This window comes from Anas platyrhynchos, chromosome 15, assembly GCF_047663525.1.
Source record: "Anas platyrhynchos isolate ZD024472 breed Pekin duck chromosome 15, IASCAAS_PekinDuck_T2T, whole genome shotgun sequence".
Lineage (NCBI taxonomy): Eukaryota > Metazoa > Chordata > Aves > Anseriformes > Anatidae > Anas > Anas platyrhynchos.
This window is the reverse complement of record NC_092601.1, coordinates 11,872,245-11,889,914: the sequence shown is the minus strand read 5'-3', so window position 1 is coordinate 11,889,914 and position 17,670 is coordinate 11,872,245. Positions and strand designations below refer to the sequence as shown.

General features: G+C 41.2%; 1 long non-coding RNA gene across 1 annotated transcript in view; it reads right to left on the bottom strand.

The window, feature by feature from the left end:
* Positions 1–9,689: 9,689 nt before the first annotated feature.
* The window catches only part of LOC113845226 (uncharacterized), a 37,796-nt gene continuing 29,815 nt past the window's right edge, over positions 9,690–17,670 (bottom strand). Inside the window, exon 4 of the long non-coding RNA XR_011803703.1 lies at positions 9,690–9,931. This is a non-coding gene — a long non-coding RNA (uncharacterized lncRNA). The remainder of the gene's footprint in view (positions 9,932–17,670) is intronic.

Here is a 17,670-nt window from a genome sequence, read left to right as displayed (position 1 = left end):
TCACTGCAGACAAAGAATTATAGCCCCTCATTTAGAACTCATTTCAAAACCATGAGATTCTGTAATTGAAAGTGGCTGAAACTAATTTGATAACCCAGTTCTGAACACAGCCAACTAACTACTTTCCCTTTGTCCTTTCAACAGTAATGGCCTTGTCAGGAAACTCTTCTGTGCTACTTTTACGAGGGCAATTATGATGGAGGTTGAAAGCTATTGTTCTGTGACAGGCTGCAATCTCAATATTGCCTTCAGGTTTTCAGCAAGGCCAGGGGCATGGCAGAAGGTTCAAATGCCCTCCAGACACATCTGCCCACTGAAACAACTGCCCCGCACTCACTGTCTTGGATGACTGGCTCTAGAGCATGCCTCAAAATGCAGAGCTCTGTCCAGGAGCATGTCTGACACTTCTCAAGCCTACACCAACACGTGCTGGGTTCCCCCAGGGCAGATGGGAGGGAGAAGTGTCTCTGCCTTTATTCTTGCTGGTAGCTCCCTCAGACACACTGCACTGTTGACCCTTGCCTACTAAAATCCCTTCACAGGACACATTGAAGGCTTCTCCTCACTCACAGCCACCTTCAGCACACTGTACGGGGAGGCTGCACTAATGTTTAGATATAGCGAATGCCCCTCTTGGGCAAAACAGGCAGGTCACACTTAGACTGCACAGGTGGGAAGGAGAGGAACTGTTTACCCTCACGAACATGCACAGAATACCGCAGGGGCACACTCATATTTTCACATGCACTGCTGACTGCATTGCTAAGATCCTCTCAGTTAGGAGTACACTCACAAGCAAAGAATAACAAGGGCTTTCTGCCCTCAGAAAGGTTAAAACAGCCTAAGCAGGCACTGCAACAAAAGCTAGAAGATAAAGCCTTAATTTGATGCCCACCTAGTGCTCTATCTGCAAAACTGCTGACTCACTGCTTTGCTCTTGTGATTAACAGTCTTGACCACTGAACGCATTAACTCTGGTACAAGCATCAGTGCAAGAAGACCCATTACCTCAAATTCCTGCCTGTCTCATTTTCATATCCTCACCCAGGAGTGCAGTGGGTGCTGGAGATGAGAGCAGCTTTCTCTGTGCGCCACTTTTGCAGTGAGCATCAAGGGGAATTTGCTGATTGCAAGATACGTATCTTTGGTATATAAGTAAATTTTTCTTGGTGTCTAGGATTCTGGGCCTTCCCCATGGTAAAAGGAAGAAATGTAAATAAACAGCAAACATAGCCTAGAGCTGTGATCATATTGCTCTGGCTGTTGTAATAATTAGCATAAGCAAATTGCTAAACTGTGTGCTGTGATAAAATGATGGATTACAGCATGGAAGAAATCATTAACACATTGATTAGCAGCACATGCCTTCAAAATCACTATCTAAGCAAATTCTGAGGATTGTGTAAGCTTTGCAAATGTTACAAGCACTGCCTTCCACAATCAAGAATCAGGACATATTAATACATAAATCACTGAAATACAAAATTAAATTTTAACTATTAAAGTCAGTTCTCAAGTGTTTCTGATACATTCTGTATCTGTTTGCATGGGGTTCCTGTTCTGTAACCCCTGTACTCACACAGAGGGGGCTGAAACCGTGGCTGCTTGAGGCAGGGTCTAAGATGCAGGGATCTACCTCCACATTTCCAGGTGCACATCCCCTTCCTTTTTTATCCGTATCTCTGCTGCATGTATTCTAAGCATTTGACAGCATTGGATGGTGAGATAGTGTGTCCATACCATGCAGTGTATACCTCCTGGCATAGAAAAGGATAATTAATAAATATATAAATATATAATAGAACGTGAATAGTAGCCTTTTTTGTTGTTGTTGTTGTGTATGATAGTTTTGCTTTGAATGTAGTAGTAATTTGATTCTCCTCTATCTATTAAATGAAATGTTTCCCTGCACTTACATATCACAAGGATTTCCTGACCAGTCTATGTGGTTCACTGGCAGCATCTGCTGCTAGGTATTCCCTCATGATGGCTTTAATAATCAAAGCAGCTCTGCTTTTGCCAAAGCTAATAGCAAGAGACTTCGCTTCTCATTCAGTACAAGTGCTCAGTAGTTTATAAAATTACTTATTTGAATGGGTTTCCTTTTATTAGGATTAGCAGGCCAATCTCACCCCCCCTCCCCATTCCTCCCCCCTTGTTTTAAATAAGACGAGACACACATATTGAATTTTAATACATCACTGTAACAAAAATGTGTATGTCAATAGTGGCTACCTGCTGTGAAAAAGAAATATAGGAGCCTACCCCATAGCTCTATGTCAGCACGTTTACGTAATCCCAGAGGATTCCCAAATTCATTATCAGCAGTACATAAAATCAATACAAGGCTGTGATTTCACTTACTGACTTGGGTACTGCCACAGTGGAGATTATACATGTAGGCCTTGCTGTGGTGGTTACAGACATAAAATAACACACATCTCACAAGCTCTGACAGCCAGGAGGATAAAGGCACGTCCAGAGCAGTGAAGTGCAGGGACACCAGAAGCTCCGTTTGTCTTGCAGAAATGCTCGGTCTATTCCCTCCCCACCATTAACCCACTCAAAACTCCTACGTGGTAGGGGAAGGAGTGGAGCCACAAGTTTGGTTGTTCTGATTATTTTACAGATCCTACCACACACATCCAGGTCATAAATATGTTTTGAAGTCCTGCAGTGGACTAGAATGGGAAGAAGAGAAAGAGCTGAAAATGTTTGTAGTTCATTTGCCAGAGCTGAGTATCTCAGAGATTCCCTCACTTTTCATTTGCCAGAGCTGAGTATCTCAGAGATTCCCTCACTTTCACTGTCAGATTAAATCATGGATGTGGAAACTAGTGACCAGTGACTCCAGGGTCTGTGTCTATAAATGAGTGTTTCAATAGGGGGGTAATTTATTTCACTTAAGTAAACCCACTGGTATTTGCTATGAATGTATTCAGTAAAATGCCCTTTTAATAAGTAAAAGAATACCTTTCAAAATTGCAGAAGATTTGCAAATGTGATCTTCAATTCCTGTAGTTCCTTCTCCAGTTCAGTTCCAGCTGCAAGGCGGCTCTCAGAAATGAGAGACAAAGTGTTCTTCTCCAAGGAGAGTCCATTTTATGAGTGCCTGGTTGTATGCTTAGCTACTCACTGCTTCTCTCTCAAAATCTAGTATCTCATTGGATTTTATTTTTTTAATTAATTGGGTACTTTTATACATAGTTCCAAGAGTTACCTCTCAGGACAGCATTAATTTTAATAGCATCTTAAAATGACAGATTTGAGATATGCCTCTAACACTGAATATATGTAATTAATAGATTTTCCTCTTGCTGCACTTGCTTGGCACTACATTTGTCATGGCAGTGGTCCTGCTTTGGCACCGTTCTCATACATTCCTCATCCAATGATTTTTATTTCATAAAATATCTTTCACTAGCAGTATAATTTCTGCATTGCCATACAGGCAATGTCACATACTTAAATTCTTCATAAACATTTACATCAGCATCTGTCTGTGTTGAGACATCAAATGTTCTTTTCTGGAGGAGTCTGCAGTTTCACCTGCTATTATGGTATATCATCTCCCAGAAACAGTCTCAGAAATATCTCTCACAAATTTAAGTGTCATAACTTGCCTGAACAGCCTTCACCTAAACAGATGGAGGAAATTGTCCTGATTTTTTGGCAGCCATAAGGATTGTTCAGGCTGCAAGCAAAGTTGATGAATAACACGGCAAACAGCCCCTTTGCTAGACAGCCCCTCTCAGACCAACCAGACTAATAGCCTAATAGTACAAGTCCCTATTTTCCCATTTTTATTCAGATCTTCTCATTTTTCCTTTTTTTTCAAGAAGTCTGGAGAACATTGTTGATAGCTGTTTGAAGAATACCTGATGTTTCACAGTGACACAAAGCAGCGCAGTACTCCTTACATTTGTCTTCCATCTTCTTTGACTTAGAAAAGCCAGTCTGTTAAGACTAGGCTTTTTGTACTTATCCAAATGGGGTTTGAACCTAAAAGCCATGCAAGAGCAGAAACAGTTTATTGCCCTTAACCACATAGGACACCACAGAGTAATGTAGACAGAGAAAATCTTAAAGTCAGGAAAAACAATCACATTTCTCAAAATTGTTTGAGTGATTTCATTTCAGTACTTGCACACTTGTTTTGAGCACTGCCATGTTGGCAGTGGCCAAGAACAGCACAAGTCTGTGGAGCTGAAAGCACTCACTGCGCTCTCCTGCACACTGCAACTCTTTGTTTAGCTGCTGTTCCACAGTACGAGTGTTCCTTCTAGAGCCACCCAGAATTAGATCAAATGAAGAAGAGAAAACAAACCCATGGACAGATGCTTTACACTACAAAGTGATTGCTTCAATGTTTTACTTACTCAGGTTCGTCTCTCACTGGAGACCAGCAGTAGACTGCAGCCGAAGACCTGAGGCTATCCAGCTGGGACAAGGAGCAGATAGGGAACAAAGTAGATGCTGCAAAAGGGCTCCCGTTGTCTGCCCTGTCTTCTTGCTGTTAAAAAAGCAATGGGACAGTTCCATTCAGAGCAAGGGGAGGAATGCAAGGCAGTAAGGCTCGTATGGCTCTGTGGGTTTCCCTTTCCTGGGCTGTTCACGCCACTTCCCAGCCAGCACCTGCCAGCAGCTAGCGACCAACAGCCAGCTCACGCCTACAGCAGTGAGAACAATTTCAGGCCGCAGCACTCTTCTTAGGCAGAAGGATGTAAAATTGTCATGCATTAAATATTCTAGTTGATGAAAAGCTTCTTCTATTGAAGCAATGCCATAACTACCTCTGACTTCAATGGAACAAGTATTTTTCCCATCCTTCTACTATCTCACTGATCAGATCTGTTTTCACCCATTCTTTTCCTCTGAGGCCTTCCCAAATTTTTTTCTGAGGAAACAAACTGATTTTGTATCTTCTAGTTTTAACACTCCTGTAATATAATTGTATTCTTTGTCCTAAAAGGAAACTCTTAACAGTATGTGTTTCAGGTTTTCCATCTTGCGCAGTTCATTTTTGTAGGAATCAATAAAGGTCACACTATTTAAAAATGCCCAGCCTGACCAGAGTGCAGAAAAGACCACAGAACTGCTCAGGGTTTCCACAGCGATGCATGTTTTTATTGCTTTTTTTTTCCTTTTTTTTTTTTTTTTTCAGCAGCAGATGGTAGGGCTGACATCTGCAAAAGCAAAGGGCACAGCTGGGTTATATCTCAGGTTATGGAAAGCAACAACATCTACTATCTGTCACCTGTTTGGACTACATAATTCACCTTTCTCTGAGAACAAAGTGCTTCCCCTATGCATAGAAAATGACTGCATGTTTCCTATTTATAACAAAAGTGATGCCTCATACCCCAGAGGAGACAGAAGAGCAATGGCCTGTAACATTAACAACCAAGGATGACGCTCATAACAAAAAGCAAAGCTACCAACATTCAAGGTGTTTTCTGCATTCTGGAATTAAAACTCTTTTTGTGAAAGATGTTAGTCTAAAAGCAGCAGTCAGTATTTTGGCAAAAAAAAAAAAAAAAAGCAATGCCTTTTCCCATGGGAATGAATATGCTTCACGATTGCATCCCTGTTTAAAGCAATGAGGATGTTGGTTCCTGGCTGGAGCACTGCAGAGGCTGTGAGGGTAAAGAGGGTAGGGGGAACAGATGCCCACATGCCACAACTCCGGGTGGCTGTCCTCCCTCCCCAGCTGGCTGCAGGTACTGACAGTCATTTGACTCAAACGGAGGTGAAAACAGCTTTTGGTCCTAGTGACAGAGTTAACAAGCAAACCAAAAGAGAGCATACAGTAAGTTTCAAACCACTGAAGAGAAACTGGTGTATTTTACATCGCAATCATTCTATTCTTTCTGGTGTTACTGTCCAGAATTAAAATGAAAAGGTCTTTTCATAGCTCTGTTGTGATTCAGTTTGTGCCAAGTGCTTCCCAGTCTGGATTCCACCCCAGGTATTTTACTTCTGTGACATTATTTGAATGTACTGACCAAAATATACAATATTGTAGATAAGGAACATCTGTGGAGAATTATATTCTTGAATGCAGAACAAACAGTTGATGCTGTCAGTTGCTCTAATCTCTGCACCAGCTATGTGCATTCAGAGCAGTTGATAATGCAATTTGGTGTTTCCCTAGAAGCAGGCGGAAGGGCATGCACTTTCAGAGGAATAGATGGCATGACTGCAAGAGCACCCCAAAGTTCAGTCCCACCCCTTTATTTGTACTCTATTAAAGATACTCTGAATGTGTGCTTTCTGTCAGGGACTTTTCTGCATGCTGTTGATAATGTTGCCTTGTTCAGAGGGGTCAGCAAGAGCAGTACAGAGTATTTTCCAATGAAATGGGCAGAATTACTTAGCTAAGTCCTTTTATTTAAAAAAAAAAAAAATTGCTTAACATCTCAGCAAAACAAGATCTCTTTGGCTTGATTCAATCTCGCATCTAAAAACAAAAAGGGCATGAATGTGAGTGGAATCCTGTCCTTGGAGTGAGAAATAAACCCAGAAGTGCTGTTAAGCCATTCTCTTACCTCTAGAAAAGCTGCCTCTAGATTTTAACTCCTGATGTCATAGTTCAGCACCAAATTGCTCATGCCCTGATCAGTTTTGATTTTTCATGTGATGTATAGCATGGTGTCAGCAGTGTGGCACTCCACAGCTTGATGTGACGCTGTAGGACTGCTCACAGACTTCAAGAGGGTCCAGGAAATCCTACAAAATAGCAATGAGATAGGATATAAGCAAAATCTGCAGTAGTTTTTCATGTATAAATAATTCACACTAAAGCTGTCCTATCACTGTCTTGTTATCATTTTATATATAGCTAATATTAGTAACTACCAAGAGAGTAATACTATACCATTAGACAAATGATCTCCATCCCCTAAATCAGCAAGGCAGTCGATACCCAGCTCATGTCAGCTACTGATAAGGAGAAATGACAAAGCAGAACAACAAAGCACAACATTTGGCAACACAGATATATTTTTGTGGCCCAGATGAAAAAATCCAGAAGTAGGATTTTCACACATACCTCGTGTCTGAGGGTGTCCCCAGCCTCTAACTGGACTTGCAGAAATGGATGCTCTAGAAATTGGGAAAGTTCTCCTCATTCCTGTTTGTCAAAGCAAGACCTGTGTGACTGCAGCACTGAAATATGGGCTGGGACACCCCCTCAAACAAGAAATCAAGGCATTGTCCTGTAATCTCAAAAGAAATTGGGATCTATATTAGAAGACACTGCAACTACCATGGAGAACATCTCAGAAGTCAAAACACGTGTTTTAACAGCCCAGGGACTTTGTAACCAGTGCTATCTCCAGCGGCTCTGGGAGGAAGGGTGCCAGGACCTCATCCTCTACAGTTACAGAGCAAGATCCTGAATTCCTGGCGTTTAGAAACAACAGAGCAGTCTCCAGCTGTTTTTCTTGTTTTCTCTGTCAGATAGAGAAACTTTTCCAAAGCAACTGCCTTGGCACAATAGATGGATGATGGCTTGCACAGTAGGGTAAGAGCAGGAAGCAATGAACTGGCTGGCTGGATTAATACCATCATTAAATAATAGCAATGTGTATTTCAGAGCCTCATTTTGCAGGGCTCCAGACCTCATTTTATGCTTTTGATTCACTCTCCCCTTATAACAAGCCTGTATCTTACTTTGCACTACTCTGTATTTCGTTCTTGAACACTCCTCTTCCTGCTGGTTAAGGATAAGGAATAATGGAGAAGTAAGCGCAACTATCTAGTGTGATGCTATCAGACACAGCATGGATGTAGCAATAAGCATTATGTGCTATCACTATTCATTCGGCATGAAAGACAGCTTCTGCCTTTGTGCGGTCCTGGCGTGCACCCTGCAACAACCCAGCCAGCGGGTAAAAAGGCAGGGCAGATTACCTGAGGAAGTTTACCTGATATTAACTCTTCATTAGAACAGTTTCCTGCTCTACTGTGTCATCAAGGGGGACACCCTGTCCCTTGCTTTGAACAGAATTTGCCCCTGCTCAGCTTTTTTTTTGCAAGGCAGAGGGGAACAGGGCCAGTTGAAAGCACCTTCATGACTGCAGCAAGAGCCTCCCCACCCCTGGCCTCACTCAGGTGGGATGCAGGAGCAGGCTCAGCAGAAATCATCCAAGGAACGCTGTGAGCTAAAGGCCAATTTTCAGCTGAAGTCAGTGATCATGGCTACTTCTCCCTAAAGTGGCCAGAGAACCTGTCCTGAGGGGACAGGCACACAGCACTCTGAGACACGTGCCTCCTGGGCAGATATAACTGCATTTACCTGAGGTCCTGTCCTCCTGGGCTGCCTGCAAAGGGCAGGGAGGTGCTCCTGCCTCTGAGCGCTGCATAATCATAATAAATGCATTTGCTGGAAGAAATTAAACAACAACAGGTGTCCTTCAGAGCCCGAAATGGCTGTTAAAAGAATTTACATTCGTGAATAAACAGCATGAGAAATTGTCTGACAGCTTCTCGTTATTAAAATTAAGACCTGCTTAATCCCTGCCAACGTCAGTGGGACCCCAGATGACCTGCTAAGTGCTGGTCACAAAAGTTAATGTTGCCTAAGGGAAGTTTTGGTGAAAGCAGCCTATTTAAATATATATATACATATAATTTAAAAATATTTTGGAGCTGTCATTGCAGCAGTTGAAGTCAATGGCAAAATCCCACAGCTTTCAGGGAAGCAACGAAGCAGAACTTGTAGAGACTGTCTGCAAGTGTCCTATGCAAGAGCACAGTCTGGAGGGAGGAATTCTGGTCCTGTGCAGGCAGACAGTTTCTTTCCCACTTGGATGTGCTCCAGTAAACGGTGCTGGAGGCAGAAGCTGCACACCCACTTGGAGAAAATTCACTGATCTGCTATGTGGCCTCCCTAGCACCTTGCCAGTCCTTTTTGTTCTCTGCTTGTAAAACAAGGATGCCAGCAATCATATATACTTTTAAAATTTAATACACTTGGAAAGGTTCTCCCTAGAGTTATTGTTAAATTACCCCATTTGACGTACAAGATGTCCCACAACGCCATTGTTTTGAGTGAGGCCTTAAAGACAAACCCAGAGGCACATATCATGTATGTTCAATGAGGCTTACTGGAAACAATCTCAAGTAAGGTGGGGAAGGTTTTATGCTGACCGCCCTTCCTTTCTGCATCATATTTTGTTGCTACTCAAAAGTAAAGGATTGATAGGTAAAACAATCCATTTGCAGCAGATCTGTCATAATGTAAAAATATTGATATTTGAAGCTGCCTGCCCACGTGTAAAAGCAAGTTAAAATCAATAGGGATAAATTAGGACTTCTCCAGCTATATAAATGTTACAATAACAGAGCCTTTAGTGCATAAAAATCCTGTATGGCAGATGATAAAAATAGTTGAAATGTACTTTTTACTGCAGTTATAAGAGGCAAGGTAAAATATCAACTATCTTCCGTTCTAAATTTTGAGCAGTATGTTTTATTTCCACAGACACTGTTTTTTGCAGAGCACTGAGTCCTATCAATGCCCACTCTCCTCACGATCAGGAGATCGTGTGGGTGCTCTGCTGCACCCACACCACTCCCTCTGGGGGACATCTCCCCAGGCTTGTCCCAGGAGCACAGAGGAGCACCAACTGACTTTTTTCTTTTACTAAATGAGATGCCACCATTGGGATAATATGTTTTTATTTACCTCTTTCTTCCAAAGTGCATGAGGCATTACTCTTCAATAACATATTTGTTACTCCTGGACTGTATTATACCTATATTATACCTGCTCTTATCTTGTATTTCCCTTCTTATTTTTCAGTGACTCTAGCTTCTAGCAGAGCTCCTTGCCCAAGCAAGTTGTCCTCCTGCATTTGCCTCTGATTATTTCATCGTCATGATGGCTGGCTGAGTTAGGCTGGAGGTAACAGAAGAACATGGTTTCCTGAGGAGATGAAAACAAAGTGTTACTCTGAACTTACCCCATGGTTCCTGCCAGATCTTTGTCTGATAACTTCAAATCTTGATCATTAAATGAGGATAGCACTACTTCTCAGGCACATTTCTGTTCCATTATGAATAAATATCACTACTTTGTTACTTATAAAACTCTTAGTGACTCTTTGTTCTTACAAATGCCCAGTGACTGCCCACAGAAAGGGAATGAGCAGGTGACCAGCCTTGTAGCTTGTTTGAGAGTTCAGGTGTGGAGGATGTTTGCAGGAAGAGAAAGGAGAGAAGTTCATTTTCCAAGTGGCTGCTGGACTTATTGACAACCTCATGTTTGGCCAGGATTAGCCTGTGAGAGGTCGGCAGCTATTCCCTTGGGCCTGAGCAAAGATTGTTTTAAATACTTAAGATGGGCTCTCAGGCTATACATTCTTTGCAACAGTTATGCTATTCATGAGAAGTTGTTCAAATGAGACTTTTCAATTGCTTACATGAGAGGAAGCATTTGGCAACCGGACAGAGAAAACCAGATTTTTTTTGAGAAGCTTTATCCCAAAGTGCAATTGTTTTGTCACACATTTCTTTCTCTCTCTCAAGGTTGAAAAGTTTTTGGCAGCAAAAACTGTAGAGCTTGCAAAAGGCACGGGTTTCCAGCACGGCGTGTCAGATGAACCTAATGAGACAGATCCTTGGCAGCCGCAAATGAGTGCAGTCCCATTGACAACACCACAGCAAGGCTGATTTACACTTGCGGAAGACAGGGCCCAATATGTTTGAAACTGGGAGGCTGCCATTACAGCTCTGAATACAGCTTAATGCCTTTACTCTGTTTAAATAATGTGCATGATGCCATTGCCCTGAAGTGCGGTAATTGGATATTATACCATTCCAATAGTTTGGGTTGGCTTCTCCTTATCCTCATCTTTTTACTGTAAGCATTCATACAATTGCATGTAAATAGTTTTCTTTCATAACTCTTGATTTAAAATGATTTTCTAATACTATTTTCACTACATCTGTTCCAGCTGATTATCAGGCCTGAGAACTAGAATTTGGCTCTAGTATTTTCTTGACTCAAGGCTGTTAATGGTCCTGGTGCTCAAAGGAGTGGGGACGTGCTGCAGGTCAAGCCCTTTGGCCCGATCTGTGCCTTTGCAACTGTACCATTAGGAACGCACAACATGCAAACTGAGCTCTCTTAAGCAGCACAGAAAAATATTTCCCTGCCTAGTAAATGAGGTTTTACAGCTTGTGTTGTTCAGGATGTGAGATCTTGTGACCACATTGCTTCATTTTGACCTGATAGATGAAGTGTCTAAAAACTTTACTTAAAATACCTGCTACTCACATCCATGTGCATTGGCATACATACATGCAAAACCGGAGATTTCCCATGCAAACAAATTTCCATATGCAAGCAAATCCATAATTTGACAATGCAGCTTTGTGCTCTTAAAGATGCAGACAAGTGGTTATAAACAATCCTAAACTGACAGGCATGAACAGTGCATGCAGATGTCTTACATAAACAGTAAGAGATCTGTGGAAGTGCTGTACAGGCGCAGTCATCCTTTGTTACTCCCTGGTAATATACGCCTAGTAAAAGTGGATTCTACAGCCTATTCTGTTTTCTTGAAAAGGCACGTCTCCCATTTTCACAGCTTTTTCTTGGCAGCAAGGTAATAATCAGGCCCTGATTGCTAAGTAGAATTTTAAAAATCTATTTTTCATATTTATTAAAATTCCACAGTGTGTAGGCTCTCCAGAGAGTCATTAAATGATGAGTTCTTTATGCAAAATTTAATTTAACTAATTTCCGTATAAAACTCTCCATACAAAGCTTCCCAAAGTGTTTACCAGTGCAATAAACCATTACAGAGATTGTTTTAAGTCATTTGCCTCCAGACAAAATAGACATTTTGGAACATTTTGATTTCTGTCATCTAATAAATGAAGTGCTACAATTCTAAACTTAATATCTGGCATCCCCATTATTTTTCCTTGCTTTACATCCTTCTGAGAGGTTCACCATGACATGAAAAGATAAATTGTTGTAATATTTCCTGCACATAGGAAAACATTTATTTTTCCCCCAAGTTTGTCTTTTCAAGATGACTTGGTGTAAGTTGCCATTTTTTTTCCTAAGTATGTTTAGTTTATAGAACGGTGACCTCTAATTAGAGGCTAATTCACTGAATCTGAGAAATGTTCTATAATAAATGAGAAGTGTGGTTTGGACAGAGCCCCACTGGCTACGAACCGACCTTGTCCTTGATGTATGAGTGCCCAACAGACTTGACACTTCCTTCGTTTATTTAAAACATTGATGTTTTTAAGCTTGATCTTGTTTGTAGCTTTTACTGTATTTTTGATTATTCCTAACGATACCTTGCCAATATCCTACACTACGGTACAAACTCTTCCCATTATCACCAAAAATATTTTAATTGATGCAACTGAGAATCATGCCAGCTGTCCTAGGCTGGACACACTGGCAGCTCATAATGACTTTACACGTGACCAAAGTGCTCCAGCTTACTGTCTCCGTCTGCTAAGTCTGTAGTTTGCAGTAAACGCTGCTGTAGTCTTGACACTACGTCCAGCTTGTGGGACACAGCTACTACTGCCTGGGACACATCCTCATGCCCTGTTTGGAATTGACCCAGTGTGTACTGCTCATCTCTCCCTTCACTGCACACCTTACCTGCTGTAGCCAGCACTAATTTTGGCAGTGTTAGAAAGATATTTCACCTGGTCTCACCATTGTCACTGCCAAGAAGCCAAGATCTCTTTGACCTTAATCTCGGGTTAGAGAAACAAACTGTAAAAAGTCCTTTTTGTTATCTTATCATTGCTTCTCATCTTGCCATCTAAATGTCAGCAAAAATGAACGCTTTACCTCAAACATGATCCCTGTGTCTCTCTATGAATACCTAGTGCTCTAGAGTTTAACCATTCTAGCTGCATTCGTTTGTTCATCACATATTATGTCACTTAGCTTCTTGAATCATTACAATTTTAAGACTCTCATTATATGGGTTGTAAATACATTTGATGCAGTTTCCCTGCTATTGAACATAAAACTGAGCTTGGAAATGGAGAAACACTAAGCCCAAGCACACTTTGTAGAAATAATATCACACTATACCAATGATACACTGGAAAAAAATAAATGCAAAAGTTAACTGAGTTTCAATGAATGCTCACTAGATACACACAGTTTTACCACACAGGGAAAACCATATTTCAAAGCATAAGTTAAATAAGGGTAGAATATTTTATAGTCTTAAAACCTAATTTATATCTAGTGCAGTATATTTACATCATCCCTCGCTGAAAGTTCCCACTTGAAGGTTTAAAACCTTTGTGCTCAGAGCAGCAAAAGCACCCTCGTTACCAGCCCAACGAGAGGTTACACCAGGCTTCAGGCAGTCTCACCTATGCCCTGTGAAACAGTTTGCAAGATACTTCACAAGAACATGCAGATCCTGCATCCTGATCTGTTGACTCCTCCTGTAACATCTTCAGCTTTAAGCACATTTTTATAATTCAGCAAGGGTTGTGTTAACCCAGAGAAACCTTGCTGAGACTGCTATGATCCTTGCTCCAAAATGCTCCTGGATATCCAGTACTGCTACAGTTATTATATAGATATCTCAAAGGAGGGAATGTTTGTCTAGCTATACCCCAGTGCTTCCCTGCCATATAGCTCAAGCCTCAGCCTGCTCTTAAACCTAGAGCCACTTACCAAACCTTAAAGTCAGGTACTTTATGTATGTATTATATCTGAAGACAACTTGGAGAAAACTTTCCGTTTGCCTTTCCAGAAAGTCTCAGCTCTTAACTGCTGCAAGGATACATGCCAAGTGAGTTCCTCTTTCACTAACAGGCTGTAGTCCTGAAACTGATCCTAGAAATCATTCATTACTAGCAGTTTCAGAGGGTTACATCAGTGTGTTATAACTTCAGCAAGATCTAAGGCTTCTAAATGAAACATCCCCATGCTCACCTATAACAATGTCATCTCTCTCAGCAATCTTTCAATTCAAGATGCACTGTCTGTTTCTGTATTTTAGGTTGAGTCTGACTGTACATATCAACACTACCAATGCATAATCAGAGCTTATGAAGCTAATTTGCCAAAAAGTGACTTTATACAAACAAAGTCAATGTTTGCATGCCTGAGTATCCGGTATATGCTCAGCTGCACTAAAAGTGGGTTCTGAATAAATGTGGGAAGGAGATAGCAAGAGCACCAACTACTGAGTCATGCAAGCCCTAATTGTGTTTGCATAAAATCTACCTGATTGGCTCCCTAATGATGTATGCCTTGAGTTTCCACTGATTGTATTTGCTTCTGCATTTGAATCAGAATACGCAGCCTCAATACTCATGTTTAGAAATATTTCGATACCTCCTTTAGGATAGGATATGTATGAATTGGTAAAAGCATGCCATGTGGCACTCTCTGGTTCAAAAGCAGCCTGTTCCTTCATTCTGGGAAGGTTTCCACCACCTCTCTGCCCCCTGTCCCTTTAATAGTTCACTCACAGCTCTATCAGTTAGGAAGATTTTTGTAGATCTGCCTTGTATGAGGCCAAAGCTCCCTCTGAATACTACAGGCACAGCTCTCTCCATAGACCAAAGAAGTTTAATGTTCACTGTACTGGCTATGCTTACACTTTGCAGTACCTGAAAGAGTTGCTCTTCCTTTTGCCACGCCATCGGAACCTTTGAGGAGCATAAGTAAAAATTGTGTGTGAAAAAAAATCTCTTCAAAGCTCCATTTGGAGAATCTCAACTGTGATTCTTGGCTCTCAGTAGGAGTTTGAGGTAGTACAGGGAATAATTATATCAGTCAAAGTCTATCTTATAGCTAAGAGAAAGGAACACTACCCTTTGTATTGCAGTGGTATAATGAATAGAAGAAAATATATATGGAATGAAATTAACTGGAGCCTGTGGAGTTTCCTTTATTCAAGACTCAATTTAACTCACTGCTTTCTAAATAGATTATGGTTCTTGTATCTATTAAAAAAAAAAAAAAAAGCCCTTTCACTGTCAGTAACTATAAAGCAGTCCTGGATTACATAGGAAATGTGTCTCAGCAGAATGCTAATAAAATGAAGCAGTGAAGTATTTGAGGATGAGAATATACCTTTATATGAATAGCTGGGATTAACTTCATGTTGTATGATAGGAAAATATATGCAAATAACAAACTCACAGTCATTTGTTCTCCCCTTTTGTCATATTGGCAAAAATTCACTAGTACAGGAATCTCTGAGAAAGTCAACACTTTCCCCAAGAAAGGAACAGTGAAGGTGTTAGAATTAGCCAAAACTTCTATTATTTCTGTTTGATTAAGTAGATTAAGGGCTGAAGATCGCTCAGTGCATCACAGTAGTGCTCCATATTTTATATTTCTACATGCAAGATCTGACCTTTACAGTCTGCAGAAGTATAGGACCCAGCTCTCATCTGCTGTAAACTGGTACAACTCCAGCTGAAAAGACTGGTTTATACCGAAATTACTGGCTTACACCACTTGAGCACTGCCATGGAAGTCAGGATAGGTACACATCAGAATTCCCACTGTGTATTTCCACACACTGGGCTAATGATGGATGATCTTGTCATCTTCTCATTAGCTTTACATAAAGTGAATGCTTCCACTTATTTGCTTCTCAGGTTTTTCTAGCTTTGAAAATCTGCCTTGTAGCTAGTGAAGCATCATCAAGGCTACAAAATCTCTTTGAAGTGTGGCAGTACTCCTGCTCAGGATTTATGATTCTGCCAGGTCAATGAGACTTTAGTTTAGGAACTGTATAGAACAAATATTACTTACTAATGAATTCTACCCTTGAGAACCCCACTGCAAATCTGCTACAAGAGTCTGGATGGATCATTAATCAGGTATCTTTGTTTTAGCGCTCTGTGGAAACTACTGTGAGAGTGGAATCACAGAAAAAAAAGATATGCAGAGCATCATTCCTCACTTTCAAAGACATTATTTACCAACCCATTAGGCCGTCAAAACAGCATCCAGATGTTACTGCAGCCCTTTCAGATCTTTATACATATGTCTCAATGCAGAGAAACTCAAGCTGAATACATAATAGCAATTACAAGACATCTGCAGGGCTCCTTATTCCATTTGAAAATTCGTCAGCTATTCTGTCTTTGCTTTGTTTGTGTTCTTGAAACATGATTTGGCAAAATGAATACAATCAGATATCGGATCAACACTCTTTGTTGAAATGCACTGCCTTTCATTTATTTGATGGTACATGTATATACTGCTCCCTGTTTCACTGGGTTTCATTTCCATGTTAGTGAGCGTTTGTGGTATTTATGATGGCTGCCAAATCTTGTACTTCACATCTTAGTATTGATCTTTATTTATTCTGCCCTTGATGAGGAATCCCAGAGTTAAAGACTCTCTGATCTCAGAGGCACAGCCTCCTCATGCATGTCATATATACTAGGCTGGTATCAGAGAAGAGCTGTACAAAATGCTCCTACCCAGGAGGAGGCTGACGGTGAAGTTAATTCCCCCCTCTGCTCATCACTAGGGCTTTTCTCAGGAGAGACCGACTCCTTTGGTGCATATTCAAACTCACTTTGTAGATTGGAATCTCATTCATACTCTCAGAATACACACAGAAGCAGTCCTTTGGGTCCAAAATACAGAGCACTACATAGTCCCCGCTGAAGAGCCAGGAAATAGCTGCGATATCATATGGCCTCCCAGAGGACAGCTTTAAGCACTGGAGTGATGCTCCCCGTGTGCTGCAGTTTCACAGCCATCTAAAACCCAGCGAGAGCAAGAGTGTAAACACAGCCCACTCATCCATCTTACACCAGAGCAGCAAAGTCATCTATCTGCATGCCTGTGCATACTAACTATTACTCGGTGCTGTTTATGCTGTTTACTGGAGGAAAAGCAAACAATCCAGCAGTAGACTAGAAAGGGAACTGAGTTCAGGTGACGGAGAACTACACTGAACTTGGCTTCAGATATTCAGTAGTGGAGGTAACACTCAGGTGGTAAAGTTAATGAAAGACAAATTCCACAAATGAGGATTGCTGCACAGTCCATTCGCTATTCTCCAAACTTTTCATCATATCCAGGGTTTATCCTGAGAATATAAAATCCTCCTGAACATGGTGAACCGAGACCTCTCTCCCCAACGTTCACCTAGGGGAGAATCTAATTGCAGGGAAACATAACACAAGTGGTGAGAAGGCACAGACTTCTGCACCTGCACTTAACCTGACCAGTGAGTTCAGGTGTCAGTTGTGGGGTAGCACTGAGAAGGGGGCCTTACCAGAGGTCAGAAGAAAATGACTCATCAGGAGAGAGGTGAATAAGTCAGGCTGCCTTCCACTGATTTCAGTACGATCACAAATCTACTGTAGGGCATGTCTTGATGACAACAAAGGGGATTATCAAGCCCATGGCTCTATGAATAAATGGCAATGCACACAGAAATCCATGAACAGAGCCCTCAGCTAGAACAAGTCCTAAAATACTCTCTAAAAAAGGCATCCATAGTCTATAGTTCAAGGATAACAACACCTTTCCCATCTTTAATCTTTTAATTTGCCTTTATCTGTGATTTTTGCTATCCTGGTCTCAGCTACACAGATGTGTCAGGATGGGCTTGTCCTCCTCCATATTTTCTGATTTGGAACCATGACATGGGATACTTTAAAGGACTTAAAGCAGAT